This window comes from Rousettus aegyptiacus, unplaced genomic scaffold, assembly GCF_014176215.1.
Source record: "Rousettus aegyptiacus isolate mRouAeg1 unplaced genomic scaffold, mRouAeg1.p scaffold_m13_p_11, whole genome shotgun sequence".
Lineage (NCBI taxonomy): Eukaryota > Metazoa > Chordata > Mammalia > Chiroptera > Pteropodidae > Rousettus > Rousettus aegyptiacus.
In genome coordinates, this window is record NW_023416286.1 from 80,688,937 (window position 1) to 80,707,741 (window position 18,805).

Genomic DNA, 18,805 nt, shown 5'->3' on the forward strand with positions numbered 1-18,805 from the left:
CATGCCTCTATTGCCTTTTAGATTTCAGAACTTTTATTCACACTTAATGACTGATAGCTGATAAAGTGTTCCTTCCCCCAGGGGTCTTTGAATTTTAATAGGGACCAAAGCCTAGAGATAAAAGGATTAACCTCAAAAATAAAAACCTCCTTTGGACTTTCCTGAATTAACACCAAGTGTTGATCACTCTACTTCTCCATAAAGCTGACCTGGGATATTGAACTGTAATGATATCCTTAGTTTGCTGTATTACTATTAAGAAAAAAAAAAAAAAAAAAAAAAAAAAAAAAAAAAAAAAACCTACAGTAATCTATTCTTTTAATGGTACAAAGGAGAATAAAATGGAAGATTTGTTCCTTGATATATGCATTATTGAGAAACTCTAGATTTATTGGAAGGATTCCACAACTAATACATGTGCAAAAAGATTTTTCAATCCTTTATATATTGTCTAAATATAGACTAGATTTTATGTGTACATGATGAATTGGTAAGATAAAAATATCTGTCCTTGATATTGGTTACATTTTATAAAATGCAAGGAATTTAAGTAGACTAGATACCTTAAAAGATATATATCTAACAATATCCTATTAGTTACAGGTGTACGTCATAGTGATTTGATATTTATATATGTTACAACATGATTATCACAATAAGTCTAGTATCCATCTCTCACCATACAAAGTTCTTATAATATTATTGACTATACACCCTATGTTGTACATTATATCCCTATGACTTATTTATTTATAACTGGAAGTTTGTGCCTTTAATCTCCCTCACCTATTTTGCCCACGCCATAAATCTAGTAGAGGCAGTATGAGGAAAGAGGACACCGTTTTCCCAGCTCTAAGTACCCATAATATACTTTTATAAAAAATGTGAAATAAAATTTTATGGTTTAGTAAAATTGATTCAGGCATTTCAGTTGCAGGCACATACTAAAATATAACTTTATTCTACAACTTTGCACTTTCTATACTTCTTATTTGTTTCAAAATCTCATAATCATTATCACTAGTATGTATGTTATCACACGATGGTTGGATTAGCTATTTCCATTAAAAATCAGGTTCATTGTCTATTCTCCTAAAATACTGTTTTACTAATGTGTGAACAAAAGTTATGCAAATATTTTATCATGCCTCCTGTTTTAGTACATTTCATTAAGAATGTTTATTGCAAAAATATATGTCTAAAACATTACTAGGGCTTACATATATTGGGTTACTGAGTCATCTCAAAGCCTGTTGTGTATAAAAGTGTTGCTACATTATCTTAAGGAATAGAATTTGAGCCACAAAGAGTTGAAATATCTTTTAAAAATGGCAGTTTCCTAGGTGAATATTGATACCAATTGTAGACTAGATATACATAAATTGAAGTGGTTATGGTTGCTGACTGATAATGGTGAACAATATTATTTTAAAAACTAATATAAAAGTTGGCATCCTAGAATATTTCTAGAAAGTCATTCTTAAGCTATATCTCAAAACAATTTAAAATGTATTCCATGCATGGTTTAAGACACCTCTTTGATTTGGGATGGGTGGGAAAAGGGGACAATCAGTTGAAAGGGCAATCGTAATGTTGCGTATCTCAGGCAGTTAATTTTAGTACAAATTTGGAAAGTGAAAGCAATGGGGGCAATGTGCAATGTGGTAAATTATATTTTCTCAATCAGGATTTGAATTTTATATTTCTTTAAGATTATAAGTGTTACTTAATTCACAATGAGGTCTTTTTAAAAAAAATGTCAGTAAGGAAAGGAAAGTTGTAATGACATTTAAACTTAATATAATTTTGTATTTCCCTTTTTTTTTTTTCTTAAAATCTTACTCTGAGTATTCATAGTAATTTGGGGGGCTAGTTTTTAATGTGGGTGATTGTACTTACTATGATGAAATGTCATTCTCTGTCTACCTAGAAATAAGACAGTTCTTGACATTGGGAGTTTGTCATTGATTAAATTGTCAAAGTCTATTTGAAACCTAAATGCTGCCTTTGGTCATTGTTCTTTTTCTTCTTTAGAAAGTGACCTTTGTGAATAATTGCATGCCCTAGATGTGTCAAATTGAAGAGAAAGCAGCATTCCTAACTATGAACATTTTATAAACTATTTGTCTCTGCTGTCTTGAGTAGCTTTACAAAAATGAAATATTTCAAAATTGTATTCCAGAGTCAAAGCCTTTTGAACAGACTTAGGTATAAAATGAATTCAGCATAGAATTATAGGATTTATTAATATTTTTCATTTTCCCGTGAAATTAATTTATTAAAATTACTATACTACACTCCTAAGCAAAATTATAAAACATCTGGTGCTGTAAAATATGTAAAGATGATTGATTCTAAAATGTAAAGACATCTTAAAACGTGTTCATTATATCCTGTTTGGAACCCACTAGGGAATTTTTAAACATTTACTCATGTAAAAGAATGAATAAATGTTGTCTCAAGGTGCTTTTTAAAATACATCTGTCAATTTTGACTTAAAATAATGCTTATATTAGGTCAGATATAAGAATTGTTACAAATGTAGTGTAGACACATACTTATTTGTATATTAGTATTTTATTAAAATTAATTGTTTTAGTTTACTTCCTACATTTAGAAGCATAAACCACTTTCCAACCTTAATCTTTGAAAACATTTAAAATTATATTTCTTTGATGATCATGATTAAGGATACAAAAAGTGAATACATAAACAAGACATGCATTTTCAAGCAATTATATTTATGGTACGAGATATAAGGGAGTGTGAAATTCAAAGAAGAAGCTCAACATGAAGTAGAAGGAGAATTAATGGAGATATTTGAGTATATACCAGTATATACAACATTTAGCTCTAAATGATATATCTTACATGAGTGCAGAGAAGGGAATAAAATTATAAAAATTTGAAGTTAGGGTACTAACACACTGAATGACATGGAAGAGAAAATAAATTTGTTTCACCATTGCTAAGAAAATAAAATAGCAAGTTAATTTTTAAAGGAGCCACATTTATCAGTAGGTTTTAGAAGTTTGGTTTGGAGTGTGTGTGTGTGTGTGTGTGTGTGTGTGTGTGTGTGTGTGTGTGTGTGTGATTTCAACATAGATTACTGTAAACCACTTTGGGTCCTTGTGTGGAAGCAAAACTGATGAAAAATGTATTTTGAAAATATAATCTGGAAGTGGTGAGTAGTAGAAAACAGCTGAAGGAAGTGAGCTAAATAGAAAATATTTATAGTTATTTAAGAGTGAGTTAAGGGATTAAAGTGAGAGCTATGGGAAAAGAAAAACAAAGGATTGGTCCAAGAGATATTGTAAAGGAAATGCTAAGAGCAAACAAAACAGAGAGACAAAATAAAGACTATTGATTTAAAAATGACTCCAAGATTTCTGGCCTAGGATGTATCAATAAAAGAAATAGGAAATATGTAAGGAGTAAATAATTTAAGGAATAAATGTGATTTTTTAAAAAATCTGTCAAGATTAAGATAAAAGTCTATTACTCAAATCATTCCCTGTTCCAAAGTATTAGGTTACAGTTACACATGTAAAAGATCAAAATTATACGAGTGGTTTTCAATGTAAATGTTACAGATGAAGTCATGAACTTGAGTGAACTCACAAAGGTTAGCAATGTGAAAAGATAAGAATAAAGAATATAGACCTAAGAGAAAAGTTGCAATCAATAGATCCAATGGAAATAAAGGGAAAGTTCCAGAAGAGGTCTCAAAGAAACAGAATCATGAAGGGATGTAAACGCTAGTGACAAAATAATTCATGCAACTTTTAAATTGTATAAATATAAAAGAAAATCTTGTGCTTAAATAAATCTTTACAGAAACTTTATTACACCAGGAGATATAAAATAACTGTATTCCATAGACAGCTACGTATAACTAAATAGAACCTTAAGCAGAAGCCATTTGGACCCATAAGAATCTCACAAATGAAGTATATTCCCCGCCCCTTGCTACCAGTGGATACAACACATTTACTCAACATTCAACTGTGTGGCTACTAGCTGCAGGATACAAGGCAGGTATGAAAATAAAAAAGTTAACCAGGAAATCAAGGACCTTACTCCTGATTGCACTATTGCAAAAAAAAACAGAGAGTAAGCAAGTAAAACAATAAATATAATTATTAGAGACTGTGACAAATGCTGTGAAAGGATAATAAAAATCCAAATGATAGGATAAAAACTGAATCGGTAAAGGTCACTTTAAGTGAGGAGATATAGAACATCCTCCACGAAGTGACATTTTTGCTGAGATTTGAAGAATCCAAAAAGTCATTCTTTGGGGAAATAACTTTTTAGTTAGTAGCTGTAAATAATGCAAAGCCTGAGAGGAAAAGAATAGTTTATGTTCAGAGAGCCCAAAGGAAACCATGTGTCTAGATGACACTAATATGTTAAGAGATAAAATAGTGCAAGTTGAATTTGTGGAAGTGAGAAACAGCCATGTTACATGTGATTACACTGCTGTGATTAAACATTGTATTTTGATATGAGGGCAATGGTAATGCACAAGATAGTTTATATAAAAAGAGAAGATTATTTTTTTTAAATCTCTGGCTGACGTGTAGAGAACTAATTGAACATTACTAGAATGGATGCAGGAGATCAGTTACAGGCAGCTTATAAGAGCTCTTAGGGGAACATGAGCTAAAATGGTTCCAATAGAAATTCACGAGATATCTTTAAGCATGCACGAATATCAGGAATCATATGGGGGTGAGAAAACGGACAGCAAACTAACCATGAGAACATTGTGTTTCCTTTATTAGGATGAATATGAATATAAAACATAGAAGTGTGAGTCTGCAATTATATATCATTATACATATATACCTATTCACATTTAGATCCACACATTCATGCACATCTATTATATATTTGGTGATTTAGGACTCTCAAGAAGCCGATATTCCAGCTGTTTTTTTTTTTTTTAAGTAAAATTTTATATTTTTTACAGGTTGTAATATTTCTTACTGTCCAGTAAATATGGTCTACTTAAAGCAACTGAATGAGATTCTTTTACTCTGAGATTGTTTTATGAGCAGAGGAGACCTTGAAACAAATTTCTCCTTGTGGAATTTACAAATGAAGTAGGGGGGGAAATATATATACTTAGGATAATCTCCCAATCTGTCTTTGTAATGTTTTACCTAAGGTTTTTAAATTTCACTGGTGGAAGAATGCAGGGATGAACGGATACTTGCTATGAATTTAACCCTCCGTTATCTTGAAGAGACAAGAGTCCTTGTCTAGTGGAAGAAATACTTGCTTGCTTCGTATGGATTTGTGCCTATTAGAAGGTCCTAGAAGTGAGAGTAGAAATGTGTTAAGGTTATAGATGTCTCTTAATACATTTTCATTTTCTTAATCAGTGGAGCTGGAATTTGCTTTGTAAAAAATTGGTTTATGTTGTTATTATCATCATATCTCCCTTAGCTTTGATTTCCATTTGCATTTCAGGAGGAAAATTCTTTTAAAACAAGCATACGATTGTCACCGCTTGTCCTAATGTATGAAACTCGCAATAGGTATACAAAACTATTTTAGTGAATAAATGACTGGAAGACATGAAATCATCTGATACAAAATTTCTGATGTATTAGTAAGTGGAAAAACTAGGCTTGAATTATGTAATATATATTATCGATTTGATTTAAATTATGCATATAAAGTGTATCCTCAAAAATATTAATTAAAATTTTAATTACAAACCATTCTAAACCCAATTACAGAAAAAAAAAATTGTATCATCCTTCACATTGTGTTTTATGCTTCTCTTCGTATCTTGAGTATGTGCAATACTGCTGCTGGGGGGAAAAAATCTTCATATAAACCAAACTGAAAGATTCTGAAGATTTTAGAGGCTCAGGCCAAAAACTGATCATTTAGATAAAAAGAGAAAAAGCAGCCAAGAAGTAAAATTTTCTTGAGTTATCAGAGAATGCTAGCAAAAGGTCGCCCAGTCTAACTCAACTGTGATCTATATAATTATGCTCATTTCTAAAGCAAATGTGTTGTTTGCACTGCACTGGTATGAAGATTACAAAGTGTTATTATAGGATTGTAAATGGAATGCTGGTTTGCACTTTGTATGAAAAAGACCTGTAAATACTATTTAGCTTCACTTTTATGCGGCTAGGATTTAGTGCACACTAAAAGGCTTAGCCAGTGCAATATTAGAGTTCCAGAGAGTGAAGTCAGCTGAGCACCAACACTAAATAAAGCTGAGTGAGCGCAGTTGCAAGCTCATCTCTTCATTTACTATATTTTTTTTCATCCATCAGAAATAGGAAGTTAATAAATCTCATGTATCATCCCTCTGAAAATTAAAGGCAATTTTTGTTTTAACTGTTAGAATAATAATTCTTTTACAGGAATGTTAAATCATGAGGGCTTTTTTTTTTTTTCCTGTATATTTGGTACATATACCTTTTTTAGGTATATATACTTTCATGCTATATTTATGCATGAAACTGGGAGTAAATGCCTTTGCTTATTTTCTTTAAGGAATTGTGTAAAACACTTTGGGGACTCTGGACGGTTTAATAATATTAGTCTCTGCAGTTAGTACTACTGTGGTTTAGCAGCTGCATTAGCAATGATGCTTTAGAATGATTTTCAAGTAATTCATTACTTCCCTTTCTTATGCATTAAATTTAATATAGCTTGCAGGTTCTAATTCATCTTTATGCATACTAATAAATTGTGCACTACAAATAAATTCTGCATTAGCTTTAAAGCAATTTCACTTCATCTATATATCAAATATGAAGTTGCTGGTTGGTTTGCAGCTGGCTGTGAATAAGTCCAGAATCTTATCTATGTAGTTACATGATCAATGACTATAATAACCCATTTTTGTAAAAATGACATATTTATTTTAATATTTTTAAGAGAAAGACTATATATGTATGTGTGTGTGTGTGTGTGTGTGTGTGTATATATATATATTTATTTTCTAAGATGGTAAAAAGTCTTGAGGGCATCACTTTAGAATATGAATGAACCCGATAAAAGCATCTTAAAATTCATATGCCATACCACAATGATTTTCTCTCTTTATATCTGGGCTTTATAACTAGAACTGCAGAGGAAAGAAAATCTTCGGTCCTCTCCGCTCTAGGATTCTTCTATCAAATTGGTTTAGTGCCGGCAGACTTTGCAGCTTCTAAGCGACAGTTTCTTAAGCAAATTTCACAGTTAAAAAAAGAGGGCTTGGACCTTAGCATTGATGTTGGGCGGGGAAGGCTTGGGAAGCACCTAAATGCATACAACAACACTAAAACATGCTTCTATAGCATTTTATTGTATAAGAAGCACTTTCATGTATGTCATCCTATATGAATCTTAGACTCACATTTTTTATTGAGATGTAATTGATATATAACATTGTACAGGTTTAAGGTGTATGACATGTTGATTTGATATTTTACAGAAAATGAATACCAGGAAGTTTATTTTCCTATCCCTTACTCTCAGTCTCTAATTTAAGTCCAGATTATGCAGGCCCAATTATTGGTAAACCTTACAAAAAAATGCCTCTTGCAAAGACATGATACAAAATATGTGAATAGATTGTGAACATAAAAAGATGTTATGTCTGTTGATAAAATTGACTAGAGGGATTACTTCCTTAAAAGAATCTATGTCAAGGCACATAGAATCTTTTAGATGACTCTAGGGAAAAGTTGTTTTATTTGCAATCAGACCAATAAAAGTCAGACTGAGATAGATGATAGATTAGACAGATGATAGATGATAGACAGACAGACAGAAAGACAGATATAAAAACTGTGTTGTGTGTTCTTGTCAGTTATAGCATGTTATATCAACAATAAACCTTAGATTCTGACCTAGTTTATGACCTTTTTTTGGATAACTGACTGTAAGTTTGGTTTTGAATTCAGGTCTGAACCTTGCCTTTTTTAGTAACTTTGAGAAAATTTATAATTCTGTTTAAATGAAATCATCAATCTCTTCTTACCCATGTAACTGATTACTGATTAAACTTGAACTACATGTCTGGAAACCCTATTGCTCTAAGGAACAAAAGATGTTGGGATAATTATTAGTAATAATAAGTATAAATCATCATTAATTCAAGTTAGAAATATCTTTTCAGAGGCTCAGCTCTTTTGTTTAGTGAAAATCCTATCCAAACTTTTGTATTTTTCTAATCAAATAAGCCAAAGAAAATAGCATGGCTTCTTTTATTGTCCCCCTATTCAAGAAAAATACCTTGTTCTCGTTTGCTAAAATTACACATTATTTTTGGGGATGGATTTTTTTTGACATTCTTTTGATAATTTAGAGGCAAACTTATTATGTGTAGAGTTACAAGGTTTGAATATCTCAGAGAGAATCAGTTCAAATTCCCCTTCTATAGATGTAGAAACACACATTTCAGTGAAAACCAACGTATTGCTGAATAAAAAGTAGAATTATTGTATACATGTCTCTTGTATATAAACCTGTAGAGCAGTGCTTCTCAAATTCGAATGTGGATGGGGATCTGGAGAAGACTGTTACAAAGTTGAGCAGGTTTTTCACAGTCTCCCAGGAATGCTGATCTAGTTTGGACATTTAGAATAGCCAGGCTCTAGAGCACATGCCCAATTACCTGAGTAATGAGACAGTGACACAATATGCTATCCTGACTTTTTAATTTTTATAGTTATCCCTGGCGATACATATCATATTTTGCTATATTATTATTATTATTAGAGTTATCTGTATTCTTTTCCTGTGCCCTTTTCATCTTCACCACTATAAGTCCTGTGAACTGGGATCTGCATTTTCTCATGTTTATGTTACTGACTCCTGTGTTGAAACCCTTCAAGCACCGCAGTTGCAAATCTTCCAGGCTTGTTCACAGATTATGCTTCTCTTCAGGAGGATTTAGTATTAAGGCTCACGTTAAGACAATTTTGCTGCCTGAATTATCTTCGTATTGAGACATGGTTAGATTACTAGGCTTATTATTGCCTTTTTTTTTCCTAATTAACTTTTTTCCTTTTACCTGACATAATCCATTCTTGCATTAAGTGAGCTTTGTCTTTTCTAGGTTGAATTCTGTCTCTTTGAAAAGTATGTGTTGAAATCCTAACCCCAAGTGTATCAGAATGTGTCTTTATTTAGAAAATGATAGATGTAAATACTTAAAATGAGGTCACACATCAGTAAGGTGGACCCTCACTCCATTATGACTGGTATCCTCATAGCAAGATGACCATGTGTAGACTGAGACACTCAAAGAGAGAACAAGGAAGCCAGAAAGTGGGATTATGTGTGTACAAGCCAAGGAATACCAAAGATTGCAAACTGAAAGAAATTAAGAAGTAAGGACCTTAGGCAAGGATAACGTTAAATACGTTCCTATCCAGGATAGGTCAGATGAACTCTGATTGTTACAGAGATACTGCTGTTTATTTCTCAGTACAAATTGCTTTGTAGGTTTATTTATGGGAATAAGCAGTACTAAATAGAAAGAGCTGAGGGTTCTTAGTTCTATGTTCTGCTAGGAAAACCTTTTCCACCTCCTTTTTATATAATAAAATATATTTTTCTTAATTGTGGAAGAAACTCAAGTAGACAATTAGAAAACCAGTAAGCAAGTGGAAATACATTATTTGTTTGTTTGTTTGTTTATTTATTTTTACACCTACAGCACCTGGTCTTCCTAGGTGGTCTCTCATCCAAGTACTAACCAGGCCTGACCCTGCTTAGGTTCTGAGATCAGACAGGATCAGGCTTATTCAGGGTGGCATGGCCATAGATAGAAATACATTATTAAAAAAAAGACCTTGACTAATACATTTAAAAGATGCTGTTGTAACCGATTAAATTTTTCAAAAGGAAATGGGTAAGCTTTCTTGAAAATGAGCCCACTAGCTTCCAAATTTTTTTTTAATTAAAAAAAAAATTTTACCACGATCTTATTTAAAAAGATATTTTAACAAAAAGCAAGTGACTACTTTAACTTTCTGGAACATACTACATCATCGACATTACCCTTATCAATATATTTAATATTCTAAATGCCAAGTCATATAAAGAACAAATTATAATCTATCATCTCATGGCATATTCCAATATTTATAGTCACAGTGGTCAAATTCATTGACCACTGTGACTATAACTATTTCATTCAGTCTTAAAATATAACGTTGAGATGTGTAATGAAAGTTTCTTTGCCTTATGTGTTTGCAGTGTGGGCCATAACAGTGACTCTTCATCTAAATAGTTGCCTCTGTTACATCTAAACCCATTGACACTCTTCAGTAGAGCCCATTGTTGGATTTGAGGTTTGCAAGCATGTGATGCAAACATAATTATAAATAAATCTTAACCTACATGTTATTTTGCTATAAAACAATTGAAGAGTACTGTGTAGCTAAAAAATTGGCTATCTTTCTCCATATATTAATAATTTTCTAAAAAGAAAATAACACTAGAAATTTATATAAAGGAATTAATTATGTAACAGAATAGTTGTGTAGGTACCTGATACAGTATTGAATTTCCAAAAATAAGCAGCAAATATATGTTTTATATCCATTCATGTAGAAAAGTAATATATTCATATGCCATATGTAATAATTGAATGTTCAAGAAGTGCATATATATTTATCTCTCAAGTTCACTGAATGAGATAGCTGAAATTTATAGTTCAATCTTTTAAAGCTTTTAAAATGATAATGCTTTAGATAATTTTATAATTACAGCATAGGTTCATAAAGTTATGGTCTAAGTTTATCTTCTTCTTTATTGTTTACTATGTCTCTGGAATATAATGACTAATCAATAAACAGACTATATAGGTTAAATGAATAGATGAACAACTTGAGACTGGAAAAAAAAACTAAAACTCAGTAGCTCAAAATGATCAAAAAAATACAAAACTATGTTTTGCTCTTTAGCATATATTAGCAATTTGAAATATAAGCAAACTTGTAGTCACAACATAATTATTTTTCACAACAAATAATGTATTAAATTATTTTTGTTTTCTTTCATTATAATTTTAGTTGAAAAAGCTGTATATTATCTAAAATAAACTGGGTCATAAATTGCTTGAATGTCTTTCAATGGTAGACAATAAAAGAATTTATATGTTTGAATTCTTTAGCATTTTTAATCAAATATGTGATTTAGAGATGTTTGTGCTTTCGGCTAAACTGCTTAACATTATATTCTTTTATATTTAGCTTCATATATAGCCACATATTTAAAAGTAATCTATAGAAAATACATTAAATATTAGAAAAGTAATGTTATTCTGACTTGTATGCTGACAGCCATAATCTGGCTATAATTTAATTTTGATGCTAAAAAGGTATTCATTATTTGAGCTTTTGGCTACTCAGTTTTGTCTAGAAGCTAAGAAATAATAACAAAATTGGCATCCTAGACTACTAATTTCATAAGTTTAAATTTTAAAATAATTTTGAAGCCAAAAAAGTAAATATTTTTAAAAAAATTAACTTGGAGTTAACTTACTTTAGATATAATATTTTAGGTAACATAAGCCTCTTAATCAAATATCTACAGATAGAAATAAATGACACACAATGAAATATATAATTTTTATGTTCTTAAAAATAAAGCAAAATATATTTTTGTGGTAAAAACACCTAAAATTTCAGAAAATAACATTTCAAGAAAAAACATTTTAAAACATGCTTCTACTATGAAAATCTTCTTGTCACCTGTTACAGAAAAAATATTACTTTGAGAGGCTGTCTCAAGATTGAATTATCCACTTTGCAGTTTTCAAGGTTTGGAGTGCTTATTCCAGCATCTTTTATTTTACATTCCATCTAGGCAAAGGGTCAAGTTCAACAGGGGCAAGAAGTCCTTGGGACAGTCAAATCTCAACTGATTAACATGCTGGTGGATGTTACTGGCAACACCGTCTCGAAAGACTCTCATAATGCTAACAGAGTTTTTCTAATTGAAGAATAATGTTAAAATGCTACTTTCTGTCCAACATTAAGACTGTGCTTTGTTTTTTTAATACACTGAACATTTCTTGCTCTCAGCCTCATTTGTTTGGAGAATAGTGCATATAATTTAGTCAATCTGGAGGCAACTAGAATGCTGCAAAGAATACTAGATAGTGTCTTAAGTTCTACCTGTGAACTAGTAGTCAGTCTACCACCTGTGTTACTTAAATTACAAGATTAACTGAAATTATATATAGCTTAATACTTTTATCCGTGTAATGGCACAATAATAATTGTTTTCTCTCATGTGCTCACCTCAAGTTCAAATCTACTTTAAAGTGAAAGATGCACGCTGAGAATATAATGATGTAGCCATTGATATTGAAAAGGAAGAGTCCTACCTTTCAAAGCAATTGTGATAGATGTTCAGATAGAAACATCAAACTCTTTAGAGAAGATAGAAAAACAAAAAAGAAATAAGAGTTTTAACAACCCTAGCTTTTTCTTTCTCTAGTATTTTCTAGGGTTATAATAAATCTATATGTTTTTTTACAATCTGTTGAATTGTTTAAGTTTTCTTGCTGTCTTCTCTTGTTTTTCTCAAATGTTTCATAAATTATACATATTAATTCTTAAATTGTTCAGATACACTTGATTTAACAAAGTATAACTATCGTCCCATTACCAGAATATTATTAAAGACGTTTGGGTGTCTTACCTCATCATGCCATCTGAATTATTACCATCTGTATTTCAGTTCTTTCTTTTTTTCCCTAAACTTTATTTAGTTAATATAATTATTTGAACAGTTGTTCCATTAGCAATACCTATTTTGATTCACCTATGTTTTTAACTAATTTGTGTTCATTGTTTCCTCTTTTATCCCTCAATATCAGTCTGTGTTAAATTTCCTATTTCTTTTCTGAAAATAAACCAGAATCATACAACTGAGAATAAGCAGACTCTATTGATCCGGAGATTACTACAGCAAGTGAGTCAACCACCACCATTTGCTTTGGCAGAGACTCAAAGGCAGGGAAGTGAGCAAATTTTATTATGAAAAAAAAGGAAAGGAAGACTTCGGGTGTCCTCTAATTGGAGACTTTTGGCATGGGAAAGCTGGAGGAAAACTAAGTAGAAGTGGTCATCTTATGTAAATGGTTTGGAAAGCATATTTAGCTTTATCTGTTTTATTCTATGTTAGAAGCAAAGACAAAATATAGAGAACTTGGCAGCCAGTGACTAGGTCTTGACAATTTGGGGTAATTGTCTAGAAGTTGTCATTTGGTTTCCTGAAATAGTTATTGTGGAGTTTGTGGGTAAGAGTTTCATTCCCATATATGGTCTGGCCATTGTTAAATTTTCTATGATCAGTTTTTGTCCTCATTCCTAAGAACAGTGAAATTAATTCTCCAAAATCTTTGAGTGGTAAACCTTCTCATTTACTTAATTTAAATGTATTTTTAGTTTGTCTTTAGACTTGAATAGCAACTTTTCTGAGTACAGAATTCCATTATTTTAGATTTCTTCTCCATAGAAATTTGTAGGTATCCTGATGTCTTCTAATGCCAGACTTCTCATAAGCAAATAAAAGTTGTTTTTATAAATTTTCTTTCTTATTTCTAGAATGTGCTTCCTACCTCTTTCTTGGACTAGCTGCTTTTCATTGTTTAGATTTCAACTGATCTGCTTCTTGGTCAGAAAATGTGAACATCCTGGGTTCCCCACTTATTTTTTAATTGTTTACATTTTTTTTATTTATGACAATTAAAAACAATTTTTTATTTGCTCTTTTTATATCTCTTCATCTGGGATGTTAATTCTGTGAGTCTAGGTACTGTCTTTGCCTATTGATATTGGGGTTTCTGGGCTTCCTGCAATAACCAGATTTGTTTTGTTTTGTTTATTATTATAGTCATCTTACATCTATACTCTTCTTATTTTCAGGGGAGCATATGGTCTATGTAAATTTTCAAATCAAAAGTGAGCAAGTCAAATAATTTGTATATTAAAAGAATGTGTATGTTTGTTTGTTATTATTCTTGTTCCTTTACAGAAAATATTTTTAAATCTAATTTTAATTAGTCTATTACTAAAGAGGAAGAAATAAGAGAAAACTGCAATTCACTCTTAAGAATGAAAGGGAATGATATAGGTTATACAAAACATAGAAAGTTTTAAAAATTTAAGTTCATATATTAAATTTAGAGGGAACATAAGCATTATTTTATAAATAGATGTTGTTTGGGAAATTTTTTATAAGTGTTCATGCATAATAAACATGTGTAACATACCTCAGTATTTTAAAGCCACAAGTCATTTAAAAAGAGGCACAGTATGGCAGTAGAGATAAGACATACTTATTTCAAAAAAGACAATTTTTTTTTTTCCCCAAGTAAAATTTGAGGTAAGAGAAATGACATGAGGCATAAGTCACCTTAAGAGAGAGTTGTAATAGATGACCCCCTGTCAGTTTCAGCACAAGCAGAAACTTGAGAAAATAAGGTTTTATTCTTTGAGAGAACCATCACAAAAATAGCCCACGCCTTTTATACTCTTGAAGGATGTCTTCTAACTGACTTGATTAGTTCTGGATACCTCATTTTAAGATGGACATCTACAACCAAATTGAATCCAGACACTGTAACAGTGGGCGTAAAGATATCATATGGAATGATTCAAGAAACTGGAGAACATGAGCCTGGAAGAGAGACCACTTAAAGCATATCAAATTGTACATTTTTTATGTATGAGACATTGTTTCATGAAATGGAAATTTGGTTTAGTCTATATAGGTGCAGATTCTGAAACAGAATCAGCAAAGAAATGTGTTTAGGGAGAATGCTTTCAAATATAAAACAACTCCAAAGATCTATTTTTTGACAATGAGAAAGGTTCAAAATAAAATGAGATAACTTCGTAGATAATAAATAATCCTCAAAGATTGGTATCCAAATAAAGGATGGTTGACCACTTTCCAGAAATATGACACATTACCATATAAATGCATACATGTTTTAAATTAGTGATTCAACTATCAGACTTCAAAGTGGCTTAAAAATTTCCATTATAAACAAAGATTCCTTACTCACTAGCTTTTGTCAGATGTAGCTGAGTCTTTTAAATATTATTGGTGATGTTATCTTTTTCAGAAAAGCAAAAGAAAAATATAATAAATCAAACTTGAAAACAAAAATTCTCCTCGCATGTCCAGATGTATAAGAATTCTTCAGTACCCAAGTATCTATTATCCACAATTTTATTAGAAAAAACTCATCATAACATAACATTACTTAATAATATCACTGATTTGACTAGTTCAATTCTTTTTCTGCTTCTCAACAATGTTTATTCCAATACAGAATAACACCTTTTTCAGGCATTTTTCTTTTGGTTTTAAGGTATTGTATTCATTGAAAAGGCCATACAGTACAATGCAAAGTGGAATTGCAATTCTGTAGAAACTACATGAATTCATGAAGCTAATGAAGTAAAGTTTGAATTATTTGAGTCAGAAACAAAACAAGCCTTTGACAAATGAATAGTGTAGCAGAGTTAGACTGGTTAAAAATTGAAGAAACATTTTGGTAAGTATGGTGATACCAATATGCACTTCAAAGAGAATGATTTGAATATCAAAGAATTGAGGGAGGTCCTTGGGAAATTGACGAAGTCCTAAAATATTTTGGCAAAAATGGCCTTCTTTGTGATTGTTCTCTGAAATAATCACAATGTAACGTGCTATTAAATTTTGGCAAAAATTACAAAACTCACAGATACATGAACAATAGCTAGCTTAATGCATTCTTGGAGTATTCAAAGAATTCATGCATCATTAAAATAACTTAATTCTGTTGTTAAGAAGGTAAATGGCTTGTTTTAAATATTTAGGCTATTTTAGATTTTTTCCAGATAAAATTATAAATATTTTTTTTTAAAGCCATTCCATTATGATATTGAGGTGAATGTTTTAATTACTTTAAAGAGGCTTTTTTTTTTTTGTAAATCTAAATGTGTTTATATAATATGACCTCCCATATGTTCTTTAATAAGTCTCATAGGATGTCATTTTTTGTGCTACTGATAATGAGTGTTATTATAATTTGTGAGTGTGAAAAACTAAATGGCTATAGCACTGATTTTTGTTTTAAATATTTCCTCATCAGCAATACATCAAAATTATAGCAAATAACATTGTGGCCACAGCCACACAGAAATCTTGTCTTAGAAACTGCAAAAGCAACCCTAACCTACTTTATATATTACCCGACAAATGAAGATTTCCATGAAAAATGTTAATTTAAAAAAATTGAAATGACACACTTTAAAAAAAATTGGAGGTGGTATGACACGTAGCTGCAAAAACAATTTGACATAATATCCTCTCGGTAAATCTTCAGCCATTTAAGAACCTGCAAAAAATTTATAAATATAACTTACACTAGGAAAAGTAATTAAGGATGAGTCTCTGTGTTTGGCAAGATTATATTCTGCATGTATTAGGATTCGTGCATCTGCGACACAGCAGGTTCTTAAATTGCTCAACTATCACAGATAGCATCTGTCATTTGTTCAGATGAGGTAGCTTACTAGGTACTACATGAATCTGTAAAAAGGAAAAGAGTCTACCAATATTTGCATTTTTTCAAATTTCTGTCTTGAAGGTGTAAGCATCGTTTTTTTTATTATTAAATTTATTGGGGGTGACATTGATTAACATAATTATATAGGTTTCAAGTGTACAAGTCTATATCATCTGTACATTGCATTGTGTGTTCACGACCCAAAGTTAAATTTCTTTCTGTCACCATAAGTGTAATCATTGTTAACAGGTATTTAACTCAAATTATAAAGGTCTACATTAAATTTTGCTAGGTATTTCTCAAACTATATTATAAATTAATTGGCTTGTGGGCCTGTTATATGTTTATTTTTACACATTATTTTGCTTTGTCACCTTCATATAGTTGAAAAATTATTTACACTTGTGAAATTAATTGAAGGTTTATAAGGTTATAGAGATATATTTAGGGTGAGGGGAAAGTGTTTGTTTCCTCCATCATAATTTTACATTATCTGTGAAATAACAGGGCTAAGATTCTTCAGATAGTTAACTAAGTTTGCATTTTTTAAATTTTTTATGTGTAAGCATATTAATAGAAATTCCTTTATTTGAAAACCAATGTAAGTTTGCTATCTTGAATATTTTCACAACATTTTAAGAATATCCTCTAGTGCAAATGCAGGAAATATAATTGCTAATATACTTGACCTAACTATACTCTCCTAAGTGTTATGTATATATTTTGCCATTTTATCCTCAAAAAAATCTTATATGGTAATTTTAAAGATTTATTTTACAGATGAAGAAACTGAAAAATAATATAATTAAACTGCTATGTACGTCCAACTAGTAAGAAATAGTTCCAGGGTTTTAACATGACATTAGCAGTCTGACTCTGGAGCTCGCAAATTCGAATGACAAACTGTTCACTCTCTACTACTGTATAGAAAATATCACATAGGCATACTCAAACATGCATTTTATAGCAATTTAAAATATGATTCTATAACATCCCTCTGAAGGAATTTGGACATAATTATCAACAAAAGATTTTTACAGTGGCAAATATACATACCACAAAATCTTCCATTTTAATCATTTAAAGTACAATTCAGTGGCATTAATTACATTCACAACGTTGTATAAACCATCACCACTTTTGATTTCCAAAAGTTTTTATCACCCCAAACCGAAGCTCTGTTATCATTAAATGATAACTTGCCATTCTCTGCTATTCTCACCCCTGGTAACCTCTAATTTACTTTTTGTCTTCTATTTGTCTATTCTAAATATTTCATATAAATGGATTCATATAAGTGTGTCTGGCTTATTGCACTGAGCATAACATTTTTAAGGTCCATCCATGTTGTATCATGTATCAAAACTTGATTCCTTTTTATGGCTGAATAATATTCTATACACCAAATTTTGTTTATCTATTCATCTGTTGTTAGACACTGGGCTGTAATAATGGATATTACATTATATTATTAATTACGTACTTCGGTATTGTGAATAATGGTGCAATGGATACTGGCATACAAGTATCTGGCTGAGATTTCAATTCTTGGACTATATAACTAGGAGTGGAATTGCTGGGACATAAATGATTCTATGTAGAGTTCTTTTGAGGAGCACCAAACTGTTTTCCACAATAGCTACAACATGTAATGTTTTACATTTCTTCTAGCAATGTACAAGTGTTCCCATTTGTCCACATCTTTGCCAATACTTATTTTCTACTTTTATTTTATTTTTTGAATAGCCATACTAGTAGCTTTGATGTGGTATATCATTGTAGTTTAGATTTGCATTTTACTAATGACTAGCGTATTTTTCATGTGCTTATTGGCCATGTATATACCTTCTCTGTCTATTCAAGTCCATTGCCCATTTTTAAATTGAGTTTGTTTTCTTATTGTTGAGTTTTAGAAGTTCTTTATATATAATGAATATTAAACCCTTATCACATACATTATTTGAAAATGATTTCTACCATTCTTTAGTGTTTTTGTTTGCTTTTTCTAATGATGTCCTTTGATATACAAAAGTTTTTTATTTTGATGAAGTCCAATTGCCTAATATTTTTCTTTTGTTGTTCATGTTTTTGGTGACATATTTAAGAATTCATTGAAAAAGCCAAAGTCATTTACTCCTATGTTTTCTTCTAAGAGATTTATGGTTTTAGCTTTTATATTTAGGCTTTTGATTCATTTTGAGTTAATTTTTATATATAGTATAATGTAAGGGCCTAATTTTATTCTTTGCATGTAGAAAG

The 18,805-nt window shown here is 30.8% G+C and overlaps 1 long non-coding RNA gene and 1 pseudogene across 1 annotated transcript in view; both read right to left on the reverse strand.

The window, feature by feature from the left end:
* The window catches only part of LOC107506487, a 114,553-nt gene that overhangs the window by 55,694 nt on the left and 40,054 nt on the right, over positions 1–18,805 (reverse strand). The gene's annotated exons all lie outside the window — the stretch shown is intronic.
* Positions 9,677–9,795, reverse strand: LOC118609511 (annotated as a pseudogene).